Here is a 23,566-nt window from a genome sequence, read left to right as displayed (position 1 = left end):
TGCTTTCAGCCACCTGACATGTGGTATTTTGCTATCAACACTAAGAAACTACAGGCATACTTCAAAGATATTGTGGGTTTGTTTCCAGACCACCACAATAAAGCAAATACTGCAATAAAGTGAATCATAGAAAAGTTTTGGTTTCCCAGTGCATACAAAAGTTATGTTTACACTATATTGTAGTCTAATAAGTGTGCAATACCATTATGTCTAATAAAACAATGGATACATCTTAATTAAAAAATACTTGGGCTTCCCTGGTGGCGCAGTGCTTGAGAGTCCGCCTGCCGATGCAGGAGACGCGGGTTCGTGCCCCGTTTCGGGAAGATCCCACATGCCGCGGAGCGGCTGGGCCCGTGAGCCATGGCCGCTGAGCCTGCGCGTCCGGAGCCTGTGCTCCGCAAATGGGAGAGGCCACAACAGTGAGAGGCCCGCATAACGCAAGGAAAAAAAAAAAAAAAAAAAAAAATACTTTATTTCCCCCCCAAAATGCTAACCATCATCTCAGCCTTTAGGAAGTCATAATCTTTTGCTAGTGGGGTTCTTGTCTAAAAGTTGATGGCTGCTAAGTGATCAGGTTTGTAGAAGGTTGGAATGGCTATGGCAACTTCTTAAAATAAGACAACAGTGAAGTTTGCCATATTGATTAACTCATGAACAAAGAAAGACTAGCATAGCATTTCCCTGTAGTATACAATTCTTTGACAGCATTTTATCCACAGTAAGACTTCTTTCAAAATTGGATTCAATTCTCTCAAACACTGCTGCTGTTTTATCACAAAATTTATGTAATATTCTAAGTAATTTGTTGTCATTTCAACAATCTTCAAAGCATCTTCACCAGGAGTACATTCTTTCTCAATAAACCACTTGCTTTGCTCATCCATAAGAAGCAACTCCTCATCTGTTAAAGTTTTATCATGAGATTGCAGCAATTCAATCACATCTTAAGGCTTCACTTCTCATTCTAGTTCTCTTGCTATTTCTACCACATCTACTGTTACTTCTTCCACTGAAGTCTTGAACACTTCAAAGCCATCCATGAGGCCCAGTTCTGGCCTAGAACTATAAAGGAGCCAACAATTCTAAGTTTTCATCTGACCATTTATGTAATTTTGAAGGTATAATTGTCAAGTTGGATAGAGGATATAAACTGTATTATTTAATAGAGTATTAGCTTTGTTTAAATTATTTACCTCTGCTTAAATAATAGACATATATGTAGACCTCCATTTTTAATCTTGCTCTAGGACATTCAAATATTAGGAGTGAGGCTACTGTTTTATTACACTTCTGTGTTAGGGACAATATGTTTTTAAAAAGCCACATGCAGATGAAATCCAATATAATAAAGGGTCAAGTGAACATCATTATATATTTAATTTACCACTGAGTAAATGTTCTGAAATAGTGTAGGAAGTTTGAATAATGGATAAAAATATCTCATGAGCACATAGTCTTGGGTCAAAAATTAAGGCAAATATACTGAACCTTAGTGTTCAGAAACATATATTAGAATAAATACAGACTCCCTCTTGTGAGAGCACTGGAATCACAACTAACTGCTGAACAGTCACAGGAAGACACTGGAACACACCAAAAAAGATACCTCACATACAAAGAGAAGGGAGAAGCCACAATTAGATGGTAGGAGGGGCACAATCACAATAAAATCAAATACCATAATTGCTGGGTGGGTGACTCACAAACTGGAGAACAATTATACCACAGAAGTCCACCCACTGGAGTAAAGATTCTGAGCCCCATGTCAGGCTTCCCAACCTGGGGGTCCGGCAATGGGAGGAGGAATTCCCAGAGAATCAGACTTTGAAGGTTAGTGGGATTTGATTGCAGGACTTCAACAGGACTGGGGGAAACAGAGACTCGAATCTTGGAGGGCACACACAAAGTAGTGTGCACATAGGGACATGGGGGAAGAAGCAGTGACCCTAGGGAGACTGAACCAGACCTACCTGCTAGTGTTGGAGGATCTCCTGCAGAGGCAGGGGGTGGCTATGGCTAACTGCGGGGACAAGGACACTGGCAGCAGAAGTTCTGGGAAGTACTCCTTGGCATGAGCCCTTCTGGAGTCTGCCATTAACTCCACCAAAGGACCTGTAGCCTCCAGCACTGGGTTGCCTCAGGCCAAACAACCAACAGGGAGGGAACTCAACCCTACCCATCAGTAGACAAGAGGATTAAAGTTTTACTGAGCTCTGCCCACCATAGAAATACCCAGCTCAACCCACCACAAGTCCCTCCCTTCAGGAAGCTTGCACATCCTCTTAGGTAGCCTCATCCATGAGACGGCAAACAGCACAAGCAAGGAGAACTAAGTCCTGCAGGCTGTGGAACAAAAACCACATTCACAGAAAGATAGACAACATGAAAAGGCAGAGGACTGTGTACCAGATGAAGGAACAAGATAAAACCCCAGAAAAACAATTAAATGAAGTGGAGATAGGCAACCTTCCAGAAAAAGAATTCAGAATAATGATAGTGAAGATGATCCAAGACCTCAGAAAAAGAATGGAGGCAAAGATCGAGAAGATGTAAGAAATGTTTACAAAGATATAGAAGAATTAAAGAACAAACAAACAGAGATGAACAATACAATAACTGAAATGAAAACTACACTAGAAGGAATCAATAGCAGAAAAACTGAGACAGAAGAACGGATAAGTGACCTGGAAGACAGAATGGTGGAATTCACTGCCATGAAACAAAATAAAGAAAAAAAGAATGAAAAGAAATAAAGACCACCTAAGAGCCCTCTGAGACAACATTAAATGCACCAACATTCATATTACAGGGGTCCCAGAAGAAGAGAGAGAGAAAGGACTAGAGAAAATATTTGAAGAGATTATAGTCAAAAACTTCCCTGATATGGGAAAATAAAGAGCCACCCAAGTCCAGGAAGCACAGAGAGTCCCAGGCAGGATAAACCCAAGGAGAAACACACCAAGAAACATAGTAATCAAATGGACAAAAATTAAAGACAAACAAAACTTATTAAATGCAACAAGGGAGGGCTTCCCTGGTGGCGCAGTGGTTGAGAGTCTGCCTGCTGATGCAGGGGACACCGGTTCGTGCCCTGGTCTGGGAAGATCCCACATGCCATGGAGTGGCTGTGCCCGTGAGCCATGGCTGCTGAGCCTGCACATCCAGATCCTGTGCTCCCCAACAGGAGAGGCCACAAGAGTGAGAGGACCACATACCGCAAAAAAAAAAAAAAAATACAAGGGACCTCCCATAAGGTTAACAGCTGATTTCTCAGCAGAAACTCTACAAGCCAGAAGGGAGTGGCACAATATATTTAAAGTGATGAAACAGAAGAACCTATAACCAAGATTACTCTACCCGGAAGGGATCTCATTCAGATTTGATGGAGAAATCAAAAGCTTTACAGACAAGCAGAAGCTAAGAGAATTCAGCACCACCCACAAAACCAGCTCTACAACAAAAGATAAAGGAACTTCTTTAAGTGGGAAACAGAAGAGAAGAAAAGGACCTACAAAAACAAACACAAAGCAATTAAGAAAATGGTCATAGGAACATACATATCAATAATCACCTTAAATGTGAATGGATTAAATGCTCCATCCAAAAGACACAGGCTCACTGAATGGATACAAAAACAAGACCCATATGTATGCTATCTACAAGAGACCCACTTCAGATCTAGGGACACATACAGACTGAAAGTGAGGGGGTGGGAACAGATATTCCATGCAAATGGAAATCAAAAGAAAGCTGGAGTAACAATACTCATATCAGATAAAATAGTCTTTAAAATAAAGAATGTTACAAGAGACAAGGAAGGACACTACATAATGATCAAGGGATCAATCCAAGAAGAAGATATAACAATTATACATATATATGCACCCAACATAGGAGCACCTCAATACATAAGGCAAATGCTAAGAGCTATAAGAGATGAAAGCGATAGTAACACAGTAATAATGAGGGATGTTAACACCTCACATACACCAATGGACAGATGATCCAGACAGAAAATTAATAAGGAAACTCAGGCTTTAAATGACACAATAGATCAGATAGATTTAATTGATAATTATAGGACATTGCATCCAAAAACAACAGATTACCCTTCTTCTCAAGTACACAAGGAACATTCTCCAGGATATCACATTTTGCGTCACAAATCAAGCTTCATAAATTTAAGAAAACTGAAATCACATCAAGCATCTTTTCCGACCACAACACTATGAGATTAGAAATCAGTTACAGGGAAAAAACCTAAAAAAACACAAACACCTGAGGGCTAAAGAATACATTAGGAAATAACCAAGAGATCACTGAAGAAATAAAGAGGAAATTAAAAATTACTTAGAAACAAATGACAATGAAAACATGATGATCCAAAATCTATGGGATACAGCTAAAGCAGTTCTAAGAGGGAAGTTTACAGCACTACAATCCTACCTCAAGAAACAAGAAAAATCTCAAATAAACAATCTAACCTTCACCTAAAGGAACCAGAAAGAAGAACAAACAAAACCCAAAGTTAGTAGAAGGAAAGAAATCATAAAGATCACAGCAGAAATAAATGAACCAGAAACAAAGAAAACAATACCAAAGATCAATAAAATTAAAAGCTGGTTCTTTGAGAAGATAAACAAAATTTATAAATCTTTAAACAGACTCATCAAGAAAAAGAGGGAGAAAACTCAAATCAATAAAATTAGAATTGAAAAATGAGAAATTACAGCAGACACCACAGAAATACAAAGCTTCATAAGAGACTACTACAAGCAACCCTATGCCAATAAGATGAACAACCTGGAAGAAATGGACAAATTCTTAGAAAAGCACAACCTTCTGAGACTGAACCAGGAAGAAATAGAAAATATAAACAGACCAATCACAAGCACTGAAATTGAGACTGTGATTAAAAATCTTCCAACAAACAAAAGTCCAGGACCAGGTAGCTTCACAGGCAAATTCTATCGAACATTTAGAGAAGAGCTAACATCTATCCTTCTCAAACTCTTCCAAAACATAGCAGAGGGAGGAGCACTCCCAAACTCATTCTATGAGGCCACCATCACCCTGTTAGCAAAACCAGACAAAGATGTCACAAAGAAAGAAAACTACAGGCCAATATCACTGATGAACATAGATACAAAAATCCTTAACAAAACAATAGCAAACAGAATCCAACAGCATATTAAAAGGATCATATACCATGATCAAGTGGGGTTTATCCCAGGAATGCAAGGATTCTTCAATATATGAGAATCAAATCAATGTGATGAACCATATTAAAAATTGAAGGATAAAAACCATATCATCATCTCAATAGAAGCAGAAAAAGCTTTTGACAAAATTCAACACCGATTTATGATAAAAACTCTCCAGAAAGTGGGCATAGAGGGTGTCTACCTCAACATCATAAAGGCCATATATGACAAACCCACAGCAAACATCATTTTCTATGGTGAAAAACTGAAAGCATTTCCTCTAAGATCAAGAACAAGACAAGGTTGTCCACTCTCGCAACTCTTATTCAACATAGTTTTGGAAGTCCTAGCCACAGCAATCAGAGAAGAGAAAGAAATAAAAGGAATACAAATTTGAAAAGAAGAAGTAAAACTGTCACTGTTTGCAGGTGACATGATACCATACATAGATAATCCTAAAGATGCCACCAGAAAACTACTAGAGCTAATCAATTAATTTAGTAAAGTTGCAGTATAAAAAATGAATGCACAGAAATCTCTTGCATTCCTATACACTAACAATGATAGATCAGGAAAATAAATTAAGGAAACAATCCCATTCACCATCACAACAAAAAGAATAAAATACCTAGGAATAAACCTACCTAAGGAGGTAAAAGACCTGTACTCAGACAACTCTAAGACACTGATGAAAGAAATCAAATGTGGCACAAACAGATGGAGAGATATACCATGTTCTTGGATTGGAAGAATCAATATTGTGAAAATGACTATTCTACCCAATGCAGTCTACAGCTTCAATGTAATGCCTATTAAATTACCAATGGAAATTTTTACAGAAGTAGATTAAAAAATCTTAAAATTTGTATGGACACAAAAAGGACCACAAATAGCCAAAGCAATCTTGAGGGAAAAAAATGGAGCTGGAGGAATCAGATTCCCTGACTTCAGACTATACTACAAAGCTACAGTAATCAAGACACTATGGTACAGGCACAAAAAGAGAAATATAGTATGGATCAATGGAACAGAAAACCCAGAGATAAACTCACACACCTATGATCAACTAATCTATGACAACGGAGGCAAGGATATTCAGTGGAGAAAAGAGAGTCTCTTCAATCAGTGGTGCTGGAAAAACTGGAGAGCTACATGTAAAACATGAAACTAGAACACTCCTTAACACTGTACACAAAAATAAACTCTAAATGTATTAAAGACTTAAATGTAACTCTAGACACTAAAAAACTCTTAAAGGAAAACATAGGAAGAACACTGTTTGACATAAATCACAGCAAGATCTTTTTTTTTTTTTTTTTTTTTGTGGTACACGGGCCTCTCACTGTTATGGCTTCTCCCATTGCAGAGCACAGGCTGCAGACATGCATTCTCAGCGGCCATGGCTCACGGGCCCAGCTGCTCTGCGGCATGTGGGATCTTACTGGACCGGGACACGAACCCATGTCCTCTGCATCGGCAAGTGGACTCTCAACCACTGTGGCACTAGGGAAGCCCAGCAAGATCTTTTTTGACCTACCTCATAGAGTAATGGCAATAGAAACAAAAATAAGCCAATGGGACCTAATGAAACTTACAAGCTTTTGCACAGCAAAGGAGACTATAAACAAGATGAAAAAACAACCCTCAGAATGGGAGAGTATATTTGCAAACAAATCAATGGACAAAGGATTAATCTCCAAAATATATACAGGGCATGCAGCTCAGTATTAAAAAAACAAACAACCCAATCGAAAAATGGGCTGATGATCTAAGTAGACATTTCTCCAAAGAAGACATAGAGTTGGCCAAGAGGCACATGGAAAGCTGCTCAACATCACTAATTATTAAAGAAATGCGAATCAAACCTACAATAAGGTATTAACTCACACCTGTCCAAATTGCCATCATCAGAAAATCTACAAACAACAAATGCTGGAGAGGGTATGGAGAAAAGGGAACCTTCTTGCACTGTTGGTGGGAATGTAAATTGATACAGCCACTATAAAGAACAGTATGGAGGTTCCTTAAAAAACTACAAATAGAATTACCATATGACCCAACAATCCCACTACTGGGCATATACCCAGAGTAAAGCAAAATTCAAAAAGACACAGGCACCCCAATGTTCATTGCAGCACTATTTACAATAGCCAGGGCATAGAAGCAACCTAAATGCCCTTCAACAGACGAATGGGTAAAGAAGATGTGATACATATATACAATGGAATATTACTCAGCCATAAAAAGGAACAAAATTGGGTCATTTGTAGAGATGTGGATGGACCTAGAGACTGTCATACAGAGTGAAGTAAGTCAGGAGAAAAGAAATATCGTATATTAACACATATATGTGGAATCAAAAAAATGATACAGATGAACCAGTTTGCAAGACAGAAATAGAGACACAGATGTAGAGAACAAATATATGGGCACCAAGGGGGAAAAGCGAGGGTAGGGGTGGTGGTGGGATGAATTGGGAGATTGGGATTGACATCTATACACTAATGTGTATAAAATAAATAACTAATAAGAACCTGCTGTATAAAAAAATAAAATAAAATTCAAAAATAAAGGAAGAAAACATATGCCTTTGAAGATGTTGTTGCAGTGAAGTATGAGTAAATCCGATGTTTTGACACACATTGACTCAACTAATTTACCTAATAGTAATAACTATTACGACAACGTACTGGTGCTGTGATTTTTGTGATTTGATGGAATTAATAGTAAACCCTTGAGTCCTTTACTTTCACTGATGATGATATTATATAGAGCCATTTCCCTTGCTAACCCCTTTCTAGAGACTAACAAGGGAAGTCAAGTCAACATAGATCATTGTGGAATTTAAGACTTTTTCTTGCAGAAGCTGTGAGTTAAATAATGCTATCACTTTGGTTCCACAAACTCCTTCCCATTCCTGTTTAAGATCAGAGACTCCATTTCATTTACCATAACTTCAACATGTTTTCCTAGCTTAAATGACTGTTTATGGACCTTGGCAAACTGCAAAGTTTTTTTAGTATTTTCACTCCTTGCACCAGCTAGTACACCAAACACAGGTATATACTATGTTTCATGTGTGTGTGCACACACGTGTGTGTGTGTGTGTGTGTGTGTGTGTGTGTGTGTGTGTGTGTGTGTGTGTGTGTAGGGTTGGCCAAAAAATTCGTTCGGGTTTGGCCATACCATAGTATGGCCAAACCCGAACGAACTTTTTGGCCAGCCCCAATACATTTATGTGGCTATATATTTAATATTTGTATCCACAGTTAGCATTTTCTTCCTTGGCAAGAAATCAAAAAATTTTTTCCTATTAATTGTGATGATATAAATCAACAAATTCTACCAATTCTTTCTGGAAACATATTTTGTTATTTCAACTCTGTCTGCTTTCTACTCCATGAGTAATGTTGAGTTCAGACTGTGGTTACAGTCTTGACACTTAAGTGTGTTAGAATGAGGAGAATCTATCTCACCTTGGCAAGGAAGACTCAATAGAAATTGTTTCCAGGGCTGCTGTTAGTACTTGGATAGGCGAACTTTTTGTAAATTGTCAAGTGGTAACTATTTTGTACGTTGTGGGCTACGTATAGTTCCTGTCTCATATTCTTCAATGTTTCTTTTTATGACTTTTTCAAAATGTACAATTATTAGCTCACTGACCACACAAAAACAGGCTGTAGGCCTAATCTGGCCATGGACAGTAGGTGATCCATCCGCGTATTTCACAACCTCTGAGATATGGCCAAATCAATGGTTCAGATGTTACTCTTTCACATTTAAGGGGATACTTTTCTCTTACAAGAACTTATTAGGTTCTAAATTCAGTTGATGAAGTTTATCAACAAACATAGTTAATTTCTGATTATCATCATCATCATCATCATCTCCATCTTACCATTCATTAAAAAGCAGTGAGACAATAATTTGGCTCAGACATAGAAAGATACTTCATTATATTCAATGCCTTGAAGCAAACATTTTAATTATTTTAGTTGATACTCTTTTCTTTCAACTTTTCCAGTATATTCAGAAGCATTTGGTCACCATGATCTTTTAAGTATTATAACCTGTATGTTTTCCTACTGCACACCTCAATGATTTCTCAACCCCTCTTGCTGCAGTCAGTACCCTCTTCCCCAGCCCTTGGACTCTGGCAACTCTGATCTGTATTTTTATGACTTTATTTTTGCCTTTTCTAGTATTTCATATAAATAGGGCCATACACTATGTACTCTTTTGTGAATGGCTTCCTTAACTTAATGCTTTTGGAATTCAACTATGTTGTTACATGTATTAATAGTTCATTCCTTTCTCTTGCTGAATAATATCCTATTATATATCCATTTGTTTATCTATTTCCAGTTGATAGGTATTTGTGGGCATTTCTATTTTCTGGGTATTACAAATTAAGCTGTTATGTAGGAACTTTTATATAGGTCATTGTGTAGACACATAATTAGATGTTTCTTGATTATAAGAGACTGCAAGTTTTTGTTTTTTTTTTTTTTTTTTTTTTTTTTGTGGGGTGGGGGAGTTGACGGGCATCAGAGTCCAGCACCAGCCCTGAGCTCTCCTAGGACACGAGCTCGCCTGGCTTCCTCACCCTCCTCCCTCCCTGAAAGACAGAAGCACACCTTATCTGCTATCCTTCACTTCCTGCAGTCTTGCAATTTTTTTTTTTTTTTTTTTTTTTTTTTTTATCTGTAACATGAATATTTTCTTGTTACAGATAACAAGAAAATATTTTCTTGCATTTCAGGGAATTTCAAAACTAAAAACTTCCTAAATGCTCCAAGTATTTCTGAAGGTTTATCTAAGAAATTCTTCTAAATTTTTTCAAGTTTCACTCTGCTTGAAATACAAATTTTAGTTGTAGTTTCATTGAAACAGTCTAGTTTATATGCCTATCCTTTAGGTTAGGGAGGATTGAAAGATAAGGAAGAAGGTATGTGATGTGAGAAGAATTATCCCCAGAAGAAAATTACTGCTGTCTTCCTAGCCAGGAAAATATAGAGATATTGGGCAGCCAAAAACAGAAGATGACCACTCTATAATTCAAGGGAAATCTTCTGAAATAAAAACTCACAATTTAGAATGATAAGACACAAAAGAATCAAATTAATTTAAAAATAGAATAAATACATAATGGAAGAAACAGTTTCTGGTTGTATTTATTTGTTGAAAAATTAAAGCTAAGAAAGTAAAAACATAATAACAAAAATTCTGAAACTGACACTTCAGATGATTTCAGCCAACACAGTAGGTAAAACAAGGAAAGAGAAATAAAAGCCTGATAATCATTTTTTTTTTCTTTTTTTATGGCATGGGGGAAAGGGAGCAAGTATATTGACTCAGTGTGCACATAAATAGTGTCTGTCAGCCTTGGTTGTACATGGAATTACCTGTGAAGCTGTAAAACATTCCCATATCCAAGCTACAGCAGATATTTTAATCAGAATCTCTGGGAGTGGGATCCTGGTGATTTCCATGTGCAGCCAAGGTTGAAATCTACTGAAAGGAGAAAAAGAAGAAAGAGGAGGAGGAGGAGAGATAGTAATTGAGTCTGAATAAAGACTACAATCACTGTAAGTTTCTCCTTTCTTCATACTCATCTCAGCTTCTCTTTGAATGGACACTTCAATTTCCTAAGATTAGCTGTTTCCATAAGGATGAGACTATAAATCTACTAGTCCTTCCTTTCATTTGCACATATTTTTAAATAAGAAAACAAGTGTGAAATTGTCCCTTTAAGAACCACAATTGGAATGACTTGATTCATATGTCTTAACCTTAGGAACAAAAAATCACTTTAGCTAAGGAGAGTAAGACACCATGATCTGACCAACTTTATTTACCCATTTAATCTTGTTTAGTGGCAAAGAGGTGATACAAACAAAAACAGAAATTTAACAGATGAGCCTAACTATAAAAACACAAAGTTAGAGGTTGGTAAAAAGACCAGATATATGCTATTCCAATAAATATCAATGGTAATATTTAGATAATAAAGGAAACTAAATCTCAGATTAGTATTTAAAAATAAGCTCTGTAGTTATTATAAGGGATAAAACAAAAAAGTGACCCAAAATTAAACAATAAGGAGATAGAGAAAACTTTACAAAATAAAATATGAACATATTCAAAACAGCAGCAACATAAGATTTTAATGCCCAATGCCTTAAAATGGGACAATAATAAATTCCATCATCCACAAAAAGCAATCAAGTATTTGCATGCATAAAACAAAATACCATCACAATAGTTTGATCAAAAACTACAGGGACAAATTGAAAAAAAAAAAAAATTAAATTACAGGTGTCAGCATACCTATCTCAACAGTAAATTTTTAAATGCTCCAAACTAAATATATATATATATATATATATATATATATATATATATATATAACTTATACTTATATACTTATAACTTATGTAGTTATATATGTAAGTTTGAATAACACGTTTTCTGATTATCGTATTTGGCTTTGCAATGCTTTTTCAACTGACTTGGTAGGACTTTGCTAGGTTTTGCCTGAAGAACAACTGCATCAGATTTGGGAGCACCAGTTGAACAGAGGTTGACAGTGCTGTGAAATATCACATATTTTAAATGTGTGGATATGGATATGAATATCTGAGCAAAAGGAACTCCAGTGAATTACAGAGCCCAAAAAGGATGTAAGGAAAGATGCAACAGTATTCTGATTACAAGTTTGAAGAATGTATGATTAAGATCCTGTTCCAACATTTTTAGAGAAGTTGAAATAGTGATCTTTAATGAGAGATTTTAGGACAATTTAAATGCAACATGATAGACGGTCATTCAAAATGCAACAAGAGAGTCTCTGCATCTTGAGGAAAATACAGATTAGTTATTTTGCTTTGAGTGTGTCCAACACCCAAGCACCGACTTAATAATTGCAGTGATCCAGTAGAAGAAAGACTTTGTCATTGTTTTTTTGTTTGTTTGTTTGTTTCTGTTTTTTTAAATGTAGCTTATTAATGAAGAATTAAATAACAGGGATCATTTCCTTTTGTATTATTTTGGAAAGTGGTTTTTTTTTTTTTTTTTTTTTTTGTAGAGACCTGAGCATTTAGAAAGACATGTGAGAGGTAAGAGGACATTGAGGAAGTGTTGCTTTAAAGAAGAGCAATTGTGTAGGAGGAGAGAAAATTTTCCATGGGTTTAGTTTGTAGCACAGGAGAATCAATAGCCATCCATAGGGCATTGTAGAGAGATCTAATCTAGGGTAAAAAGAATGTCATCAGAAGAAGAAATAGATTCACTGTGGAATGGTTTCATTATTTCAATCAAAATATGATTCTCACTTTATGGTAATGTCAATTTAATGAAATAAAAGATGTGTAATATCCATTGATGTAAACAATAATGAAAGCAGGGAAATGTTCTAAGAAATGTTAGAAAAGTACATACACATACACACACACAGTGAAGTAAGTCAGAAAGAGAAAAATAAATACCGTATGCTAACACAAGTATATGGAATCTAAAATAATAATAATAATAATAGTAATAATAATAATAATAATAATAATAATACATTTTAAAAGGTGACAGCCCATACAGAGCAAGATTTACAAACACCTAGGCAGAAGTGGGTCCCTGTTTCGTAACTCTCCAACTGTTAATCATCAGTGATGACTAGCTCTGGGATTAGGGAAACATTTTATCCTGAATATGCTAATTTAGAGACAGTGCTGTCAGGAGGCTAATTTCTGGCTCAAAGACACTTCAATGCCTAAAGCAGTTTTACATCAAAAGCCCTTGTAGGAGACTTCCATCAGGACCAGGGGAAGACGGAAGCTGGAGGGGGGCATGAAGAAAGGGCAATTCAGGTTTTTAGGATGAAAGAGATGATAGAATCTGTCTAAAGGCTAAGGGGAAGGAAGCAGAAGAAACAAACAAACAAAGGAATATGCTCAATTCATAATGGAAGAGAAAGAGACCATTCAATTAGATTGATTATTGCTTTTTGTGGAATAACATCTCAAAGCTCCTTGAATCCCAGCTTTAATAAAGATATATATATATATATATATATATGGGAAAATAATGGTTAATATGTATAGAAGGATTGAGTTGACTTTTCTGAATGTAAGTAAGTCACTATTTTTATTTCTTCACAAGTATATTTCTTTGCTAGATCTTGGCAGTCACCAATATTTAGAAAATACTGTAGATTAGCCATTCTGTTACATCTTGCTACTAGGCTAAAATAACCCCAAATCTGCCATGGTTTTAGACATGCGTGCTCCAATTTTTTCTATGTACTTGGAGAATCTCTCTTTCTCTGTCCTTTAGGATATCCTGGAAAAAGAAAAATTATAAAACCAAAATACCTCAAGCCATTTTACTGCAGGTGACTGTCACCATATTGATTGTAGGCAAAGAGTTTGGTTTAACATCTTTTAGAGATCAGACAATTTAGGTACCGACCTGAAGGTATTACTCTTTAAGGCAAACCACTAAAGCCATTTGTTACTAATGGAAGCCCATTTTTGTTTTAAAAATATCTTATTTCATAAATTAGTAAGTTAATGGAGCTGGTCATATATAAGACAGATGAAGCACTCCAGCAGCCACCTCCAAGAGAGTGACTTTTTAATTGAATGCTAGCTGACCGTCCTTGGAGTATAAATTTCTGAATACAGCAAATATTTTGTCTGGGCTGTATATCAAATTAACACGTTATGCCCCATTATGCTGAAGAATTATAAATTACTGACATACTAACATTGAGCCTGTGTAACTGGACTGCTACTAGTTAGAGTTGACTTGTTGCTTCTCTTACTGACCATTCAAATTAATACCTGTAACAAATCATATCACTTTTTATTCACATTTTTTCTTTTCAAATCAACCTGTATAAATTTCTGCTTGCAATGAAACCCCAGTAGTCAGGAGCCCTGTCCTAGGAAAAGATGAATGTATGTTCACCTAGTATTCTGTTTAATCACCCATAAGCTAGGTGATCTGAAACTTGGGGTGCCCCCTCTTCTCTTACCATCATTCCAGATGGCTAGGCCTATAAATAAGGCAATTGAAAAATTTATTCTAGAAAATTATGTAGAATGTGATAACCATTACATTTATAATATTTCCAATGACTTTCCTTTCTGTGAGTCAGTATTAGTCATAATGTTTTCTGCCTATGATTGGTTCCAAAATTTAAACTATGTATTTAGGAACTCCCCCTTCTTCAGTCGTAAAAACTGCAAACAATATAGCCTCTTTGCTTAAAAAATGTTAAATATAAAAAAAAGTTGATTAAAAATGAAAGTTTTAGCTCTTTATTAAAGTTTTAAATTTTATTTATGCATAGCTGTTTTTATTAATTCACCCCACCTAAATTAGTATTTATACTTTTTAATTTCAGTTTTCTGTCTTCAATGTGCAGTATTTGTGATCTAAGAAAATTTGATTAAAGAAGTTTGGGGGAGGTTTATTTATTCTCTATCATGACTGATTGAATCATATTTAAAAACATAATTAAATTTTGTTTTACTTAATATTTTATTTTGCTCATTATTTACTAAGGACTATTAACATTTTTCCAGAGAGTTCTCATCACTGAACTGATTAAGATTTAAAACATAGAAAAAGATTTAACACATAAATTGAAATCCATCTACTTATCTTTATAAATGTATTTCAAGGAGGTGTGAATTGTTCATATATATTCACATCTCCTTGAAATACATTTATATATATATATAGACACATACATATATATAATTATCATATGAGATATATATCAGATATATCTAATATATATCTGGCATATGAATGTATATATGTGTGTATGTGTATGTACATAAACCATAAACATTTTTATGCACATACGCATTGCCACAAAAGTTGAAGAATATGTTTCTCTTTGATGCATTTTCATTATATTAAACATATGGCAACCTTTGCTTGTAGTAGATTTAGGTTCCCACAAATCTTAGTGGTCTGAAATTGCTATAAAAAGGGAATTAGCTAAAATATTCCACTGAGGGAAACAACTATTTTTGAGAGAACAAACTAATCTCCAATTTCAGATCACTTTCCAAAAAGTCTTCTTTTCTTTTTGCAGAACCACACTTGCATTGATATAATGAAGTTTAAAATTTAGCTTTTAGTATTAAAATTATTAAAATATTTAACAAATACTGTGGCATAAAATGACAGGGTCTAACTCTGAAAACCATGACTACCAATGTCCTGCTAACGTTTCTTTATGTTGACTTCCAGAAGTCTTAAAGTTATCATCATTTAGTTAAATCACTTTTAAAAATTATACCTTAGTTTATGAAAATGAATATTCTGTTCAAACTTATGCTGACAGAAATAAAGCAATATAATCAGTTTGCTTCATTAAAATATTCACATAAACATATCAAATAGGAAAGAAGTTAAGTCAAACACATACACACACACACACACACACACACACACACAAGAAACATTAAAGAGGCAAAAATTATATTTTTCAGTACTGCTTAGAAACTTTGAAGGACAGAACAGAAAGGCATGATCTTTCCTAAGTGCCAAAAGCAAAAACTTCCAACCAAGAGAACAAGGAATATTTACACACACACACACACACAGAGGAATACTACTCATCCATAAAAGGGAATGAAATCTTGCCATTTGTGACAATGTGGATAGACCTGGAGGGTATTATGCTAAGTGAAATAAGTCAGACAGAAAAAGACAAATACTGTATGATCTCACTATATGTGGAATCTAAAAGAATCAAAGCAAACAAACAGAACAGAACTCACAGATACAGAGAACAGATTGCATTTATCAGAGAAGAGGAGGTTGGGGGATAAGCAAAATGAGTGAAGAGGGTCAGTGGTATAAAGTTCTAGTCATAAAATAATAAGTTATAAGAATGTAATGTATAGCATGGTGACTATAGTCAATAATGATGTGTTGCATATTTTGTAATTTTATATGGTGATGGGGGAACTAGACTTATTGCAGTGATCATTTCACAGTGTATACAGATATGGAATCAAGTTGTAAACCTGAAACTAAAATAATGTTATACGTCAATCATACCTCAATTTAAGAAACATATGAGGAAGGCAGATGAGACACTATTGGTTCTATTCATACATTTCTTTGGAAATAAAGGTTTTATATTCATGCACAATACAGAATATGCAAAAATCATACACATATTTGATAAAACGTACACACTCACATAAAGATATTCAAGTCAAAAAATAGAAAATTTCCTGTACCCTAAAAGACTCATGAATATCACCATCAAATCATTACGCTCTTCCTTTCTTTCCCTTTAAGATAAGCTGATGTTAACTTCCATTTTCTTATATTAATGGTATTTTCATGTTTACTTCCATTTTCTCATGAACAATTTTGTGTCCAATTTGTGCTGCCATTTCTAAATGCTATGAACATTTTTATGTTTTAATGTAAATAATTGTGCATATTGATTGGATTCTAATCTCATGTTGAAATTGCTAATGTAGAGTGTGTGCATAGATTGAGCTTGAGCAGAAATTGTTTTAATAACTGGTTGTACCAGCATGTACAACTACCCATAGTGAAGGGGAGTTCCAGTTGCTCTACATGCTTGTCAACCTTTAATAATATCATTCTCTCATTTTAAGGCTTTCTGCTGTTTGTGTGAGGCATCTCATTACAATATTTTTAAACGAATTTGAATAATTTTAGATTTATTGAAAGTTGCAAAGACAATGCAGAGTGTTCCCATATGCCTGTTACTCAAATTTCCCTAAACTAACATTAACTATGATCTATGTGTTGACACTGAGATAGCTAATAGCATTATCTAAAGTACTGAATCTATTCATATTTCACCAGTTTTTTCATTAATGTAATTTTTTGTTTCAGGATCTAATTCATGATACCATACTATATTTGGTATGTATGTTTCCTCAGTCTCTTTCATCTGTTGTGGATTCACTCTTTTCTTATTTTTCATGACTTTGAGAGAATTGAAGACTCATCATGTATTTTATAGAATGTCCCGAAATTTGTGTTTATGAGCTGTTTTCTTATGATTACACTAGGATTATATAATTTGGGCAACAACAAACACACCTTGATCTCAGTCTTTTATCCTCCAAAATTGTAAGAAAATAAAGTTCTATTGTTTAAGCTACCCAGTATGTGGTACTTTATAAGGGCAACTCTAGAAAACTAATACAGATATCTTCTGTAATGATTTGTTTCTTTTTCCCAATTTTTATTCAGTTATTTATTTATACCAATATGGGTTCATGTATATTTTTTGTATTCTTTGAATAATAATCCAATACCGTTATTAATATCATTGCACAAATTGTTCTAACTTTGTCCACTGAGAACTCTTTGAGTTTTACACCATATCCCTTTGACGTGTCCCTTTCATTTTATTTTGAGAGCACTTCCTTTCTTTCTAGAACTATCAGATGATCAAGACTGATCTTGTATATTCCCTGTCCAATCCCTAAAATCAGAGCCCTGATTGCTTTTATTATAGAATGGTATTTAAAAATCAAGTTATAAGATTTGGGTGTGTTCATTGTTACTGTTATCATCACTGTTTCCAGACCGATCCAGTGGACAAAGACAGGAAGTTCATGTTTATGCAATAAATATGTATACTAACATATATGTAATTAGTTTTTATTTATCTGTGTGTATGTTTGTGTATTAAAACATAATGTATGTGTGTATATATATTTATACACATTTTTGAACCCATGGAAAATTGTTATGAAACTGATAGGTGTCATTTCGTGGGGGACTCCAAGGAGCCTGGTCCTTTGTGTCTCAGTGCAGAAAGAATTCAGTGAGAGACAAAGTGATAGATGAGACGTGATTTATTAGAATAAGATTCTTGTGAGGCTTACAAGCAGGAGGGCAAGAGAGTACTGCACCCAAGAACTTAGTGAGCTACAGTTTTATAATCAAAGGAAAAGTGGGGAGGGGGAAAAGACCACTTTCTTCTTCATTCTTGAATAGATGTCATGCTTTCATCATCAGCTCCTCCTCCAGCCTGGGCAGGGGAGTATTTTTGTCCCTACATATTCAAGCCAGGACTGTAAAAATTATTTCAGGTCTCTGTACAATAAGCCCCTTTCCATAAATCATTGATTTTTATGTGTGCAGAGAGCATATCCTAGGGGTCATTAACTTACTGAGCTCACTGGGCAGGATGTGGGTCTCATGCCACCACTGTTTTATTGTCTTGGGGCATGTCTCATGTTTCTGTCACATGGTGTTGTTGTTAGGCAAGCCTGCTTGGTTTTGTGGTTAAGTAAACCTGCTTTCTTGAGTGATTATTAATTTACAGGGGTCTCCCATACTTTTTTCTTTACTTACAATACCGTAGTGGGATTATCTATTTAATTACCTAATTTGTCCCTTTACTCTGTCCCTCACAGTTATAATAACCATTTTACTGTCTTTGCAAATTACAACATATGTATCCATGGCTGTATTTTCATTAATTGAATATTCTCATTATGGTTTATGTTTTCATGATTCTTTGCCTACCCTGTAATCTTTGACTAGGTATAAGACATTGTGAATTTTATCTTGATGTGTGATGGCTATTTTTTAATATATTAAGAACTTCTGAGCTCTTGTGGGGGTAGTAGATTCAATTAGTTTACTTGGAATAGGTTGATTTTTGTTGGTATTATTATTTTTTTTTCTGTTTTTAGACCTATTCAGTGCAGTCCTCATTCTAAAGCTCATTATTCTCTACTACCTAGATAAGAACTTCTTAAGTATTCTACCAAATGTTCCATGAATTATGAGATTTTCCATCCTGGCTGGTGAGAACAGATGCAGCCCTACTTGAGCACTGGACATTGTTTATTTTAATTCTTTGGAAGTTCATTTGCAAAAAACTAAATAAACAATGAGGGGTGAAATGTATGCATGCATTTGTGATTGTAACATAGTAGCATGAACAAATTATTTAAAGAAGACAGAGACAGCTGTGGCATAAACAACTTGTTTATTCCTAGTCAATGACCTTCCCCTTAGTTTTTAATATAGTCAACTTTAACATTGCCTTGACACCCTGCATCCATACTGAGTTGCATCATGTTGGCAATTCTACCCCCGAATCCAAACTCAAGGGGAACAACACAAATTTTCAATAGGCTAATCAAAGTCACTTCCATGATCTCTAGGAGGGCAAATTAAGTTGATTATTTTCATTGCTCATATGCAAATGCTGTTGCACTAAAAATTTAAAAATTTAAAATAGACAATGCATAGGTTTTATTCAGTGTCAGCATTTTATTATATGCTTGTAATATATTATTGAACAACCCACACAGTGCTTTTAACTTTATACATAATTATAGAGAATTATATCATAAAATTTTAGTGTAGCACTATTAAGCAAAAGGAGTATGTTAGGTAACTATAGACAGATTTTCATATTTTAAAATGTTATTGGCTATTTTTAAGTAGTTTATATTATTTCTTATAAGATTTGTAAATGCACAGAGTGGAGGAGTCAATGGAAAAGCATAATTTTAAATGGAAATATTATCATTTCAATTATTTTCAAAGTTTGTCTCTTTAGTATTCAAGTAAATCTGGCACAGTTGTGTGATACAAAACTAACATTATAAATAATACACATCAACATTACCATACATTATAATTGCACTTCACAAGACCTTTACACTAAAAGCATAACCCCCTTTAATGAAGAAGATTTAAACATACACATGCACATAATTTAAAAATTCATAGAGGGAAAGGAAACATCATACTTAAAATTTTACTTGATATATATCCAACATGAGAAAAAAAGAGTGGTTAGATGTTTAAATTTCATTTTGATGCAGTTCATGAGGGGTCCCTCACAAGGTAGATATAGTTAAACTATGAACACAATTACTTGTTTGGTGTGATATAAACAATATTTGCTTTTTAAAAGAAAAAATAAATAAATTATATGAATAAGTCCTATTATTTCCTCTAAAGAATTATCTGCCATATTAACATTCATTTTTTTCTTAAAACCTAAGTAACCATATATATGGTAAGATATATATATATATATATTTAGATAGATATAGATATAGATAACATAGTAAGGTTCATATATATATATGTAATTTGTATATAAGGACCCCAAAAATGAGGCCACCCCAGTGGCCTGGCCCATGTTCACAAATCTAAACCTAAGTCAGCTTGCACTTAAGAGAAATGCCTCACTGTGGAGAAAACAACATACCCGAATTGTTGTAAGAAAACTGGGACCCAAGAGGATGGTCATATCCCAAAATGAGTAACTCTTTCACGTGACCTAAGTCATCAGCTTAAATACCATCTTCAGCTAAAGACACAAGAGGGAAGGGCGTGGGGAAGGCCAGTTACTGAGGGGAGTGTGTTACCAGGAAAAGTAAGCTAAACAACGGTAGGATTTGTAATGGAGATTTAAGTCTTTTCCTTCTCTGTTAATCAGATTCTCTTGTGATTTGGGAGTTTCTTTCTCTTCCTGGTACAGAGCGGGACACACCCTTAGAAATGGACACATCTTCTATAAACGTAAGTTTCCTTTACAAAAGGATAACTGCTACTCTGTACACATCTCCATCTTGTGTCTGATGTTTCTCAAAACAACCAGTTCAAAATAATCCTTAAGCCCAAGAGGTATATTTCAGGGTGGGACATCATGCTACCCTTCATAGTACTAACAGTTATGTATATTTGGCTAATGTCCTAAATTGCTTGAAAAGTAATGGGCATGATTGAGAAGAACCTGTTAAAATGAGAATTGTTATTTTAAAAATAGGTTCATATATGATTATTAACTACTTAGTATCAGTTTGAATAGTTATGTGAACTTATTGATTTATTCCCATGCAAATAACCAAAATCATTTACTTACACATAATATACAATTATTGATTGAAAGACTAATCCATGTATTATAGTTGGCAGTTTCCAATCACAAGCCTATTTCTCTAGAGTGAATGTTTTTGGTGTGTGTAATGTAGTTCAATATTCAAGACTCAGCTGTAATTTTTTTTCTCATTTACAAAATACATTTATTTTATTTAAATATATTTAAAAACATATTTATTTTTCTAGCAGTAACTGCTTAACAGAAAAATATATAAAGGTGTTAAATAAGTCATAATGGAATTTATAGTGTTCTACTAGTTTTTATTTGGGTTATGGAAACTACTTTGTCCCAATATTTTCTTCAGAGATAAATTTTGTTTTTCATATCAGTCTGGTCTTCTACTCAAGCCAGAACACTTTCAATTCAATCAAATGTGAAAGAGTTGAACATAAGACCTTAAACTGTATTTCAGGAGTCATAGCAGGGATCTTCTCTCCACCTAAGGTTATAGAAAAAGATCATTACACTTTTGGACTTCTTAGCTATTTTCTTGGCTGTTTTTAATTTCTGCTTCATAATGTTCTTTTAACATATTAAGTCCTGTTTGGAATGAATTTAAGAAAATATTCTCAAATTTTCCTGAGTTCTGTCTATAATCCAGTTTGATTTTCATTTTCATCATTTTTGGTAATCAAATACCTCAATACATTTAATGAAGCCATAGTCCTCTCTGAGTTTTGCAGTAGATCTGTTTCCATACCCTCTGGAAGAAAGAGAACCAAATCTAGAAAGGAAATCAACTGTGGTCCTGTAAACCATTTGTTATTATATGTTCTTTTTAATAAAACATCAATTAAATTTTGATATTTTGAATAATAAAGGCTTCCACACCTGAATCATTACTTGTATTCAATAAGCGCCTGAATAATGTATATTTGCCTTGTGAATCCAACTTGTTAATATATGGCTGAAGAATAGCTAAACCTTATATTCTTAATGTCTCAGTGGTACACAGTGTCATTATTTCATTTCATTTTGAATAATTTCTAATAGTTAGTGTATGTGCCTTCATCTATGCATCATTGACCTCCTAACTGAAATAAGGCCAAAATCTCCTTCAATGTCTTGCTCTTGTGGGATTTGACATCTCTTTATTACGGATTGAATTTCCTCCATGGCCATTCCTAGCTATCTTTTGTGGTTTCTATGATAAAATGTAACTGAGCGGGTGAAGATTCAGATACCCTCCACTCCAAGTTCGGCTAGGACACGTCTCTCTGGCAGTTGTCGTCCCCCAAATAATCAATCTAGTCTATATTGCACAGAGACCAAGCAATCAGAGGCCATCCAGAAGAGAGTACTATTCCAGTCCTGCAGACCATCTTTTCTCCAAGCAGGAAGATCCTGTCCCAGCCCCACAGTAGGGACGCAGATCTTCACAGTCCTCACCACAGTGCACAGTTGCGCGGCATCTCAGGGAAGCCAGTTCTCTTAGTTCCTTTTGCCCTTTGATAGTCCACTTTAATCCCTGGTTGCATGGGACAGCCCAGCACATCCACTCACCAGCAGACCTTGCACCCCTCTCTCCTCGTTTTCCTGTCATTGGTATCAATAGCTATAATCTAATATCTTCTATTAAGATCTAGTATATCAAATATATAGAAGGGTTCTTACATAAACATCTCTTTAATCAGTTGGTTGCCTCTTTTATTTCACTGCATGATACCATGTGTCAGAGGAAATCTGTATAATTACAAGTACACTGTATTTCTTAAGGGAAATCTCTAACAACCTGAAAAATAAGATTGTTTTTCTGTCTCTCCCTTATCTGTCATTCCTTGTTCCTCTCTGTTTCTCCTCTTCTTTCTTGGAATATGTAGAATGTAGAACTTTCTCTAAAGTCTAAACTTTGTCTAAAGAAAATGTCCACAGCCTCTTCAATGGGTGTTTTATTCTCAGTGTTTGAAACTGTCATTTAACATACTACCAGTGCCTGAAAATTTGCCTTTGATTGCTAATTAACATAGTTATATAAGTTATTGTCTTTAATTTTGATGGATACATAGATACACAATGAATATCAAAAAATACAGTTCAAATCAGAACTTGTTTTTCTGCTGTTTCAATCAATAGTTATTTCAAACATCCTCAACCACTTTGTGTATTTCCTAAACGTTGGGGGCGTCTATTGAAATTTAACTTTGTTATGTTGCATACGATGTATTTGTCAGGAGAAAAAAATGTACAATTGGAAATAAGAAATAAAGAGATGCAGCAAAGAGATCCACAAGAAAATTCATATGACATTAAAAAACACTATACAATTTGCAAAGCTAAAAGTTATCGTAAAAAGCATGAATTAGGAAAATTCGAAGGTGATTTTTATTCAAAAATTTTTGCTCAATTGAATGTGAACTTAGATCTTCCACACTGTGAGAAAAAAAATGTGCTATGAAATTTTAAAAGTTAGGTGAAATTTCCTTGATCA

This window comes from Lipotes vexillifer, unplaced genomic scaffold (assembly GCF_000442215.2).
Source record: "Lipotes vexillifer unplaced genomic scaffold, Lipotes_vexillifer_v1.1 scaffold929, whole genome shotgun sequence".
NCBI classification, from domain to species: Eukaryota; Metazoa; Chordata; class Mammalia; order Artiodactyla; family Lipotidae; genus Lipotes; species Lipotes vexillifer.
This window is presented reverse-complemented; position numbering follows the sequence as displayed.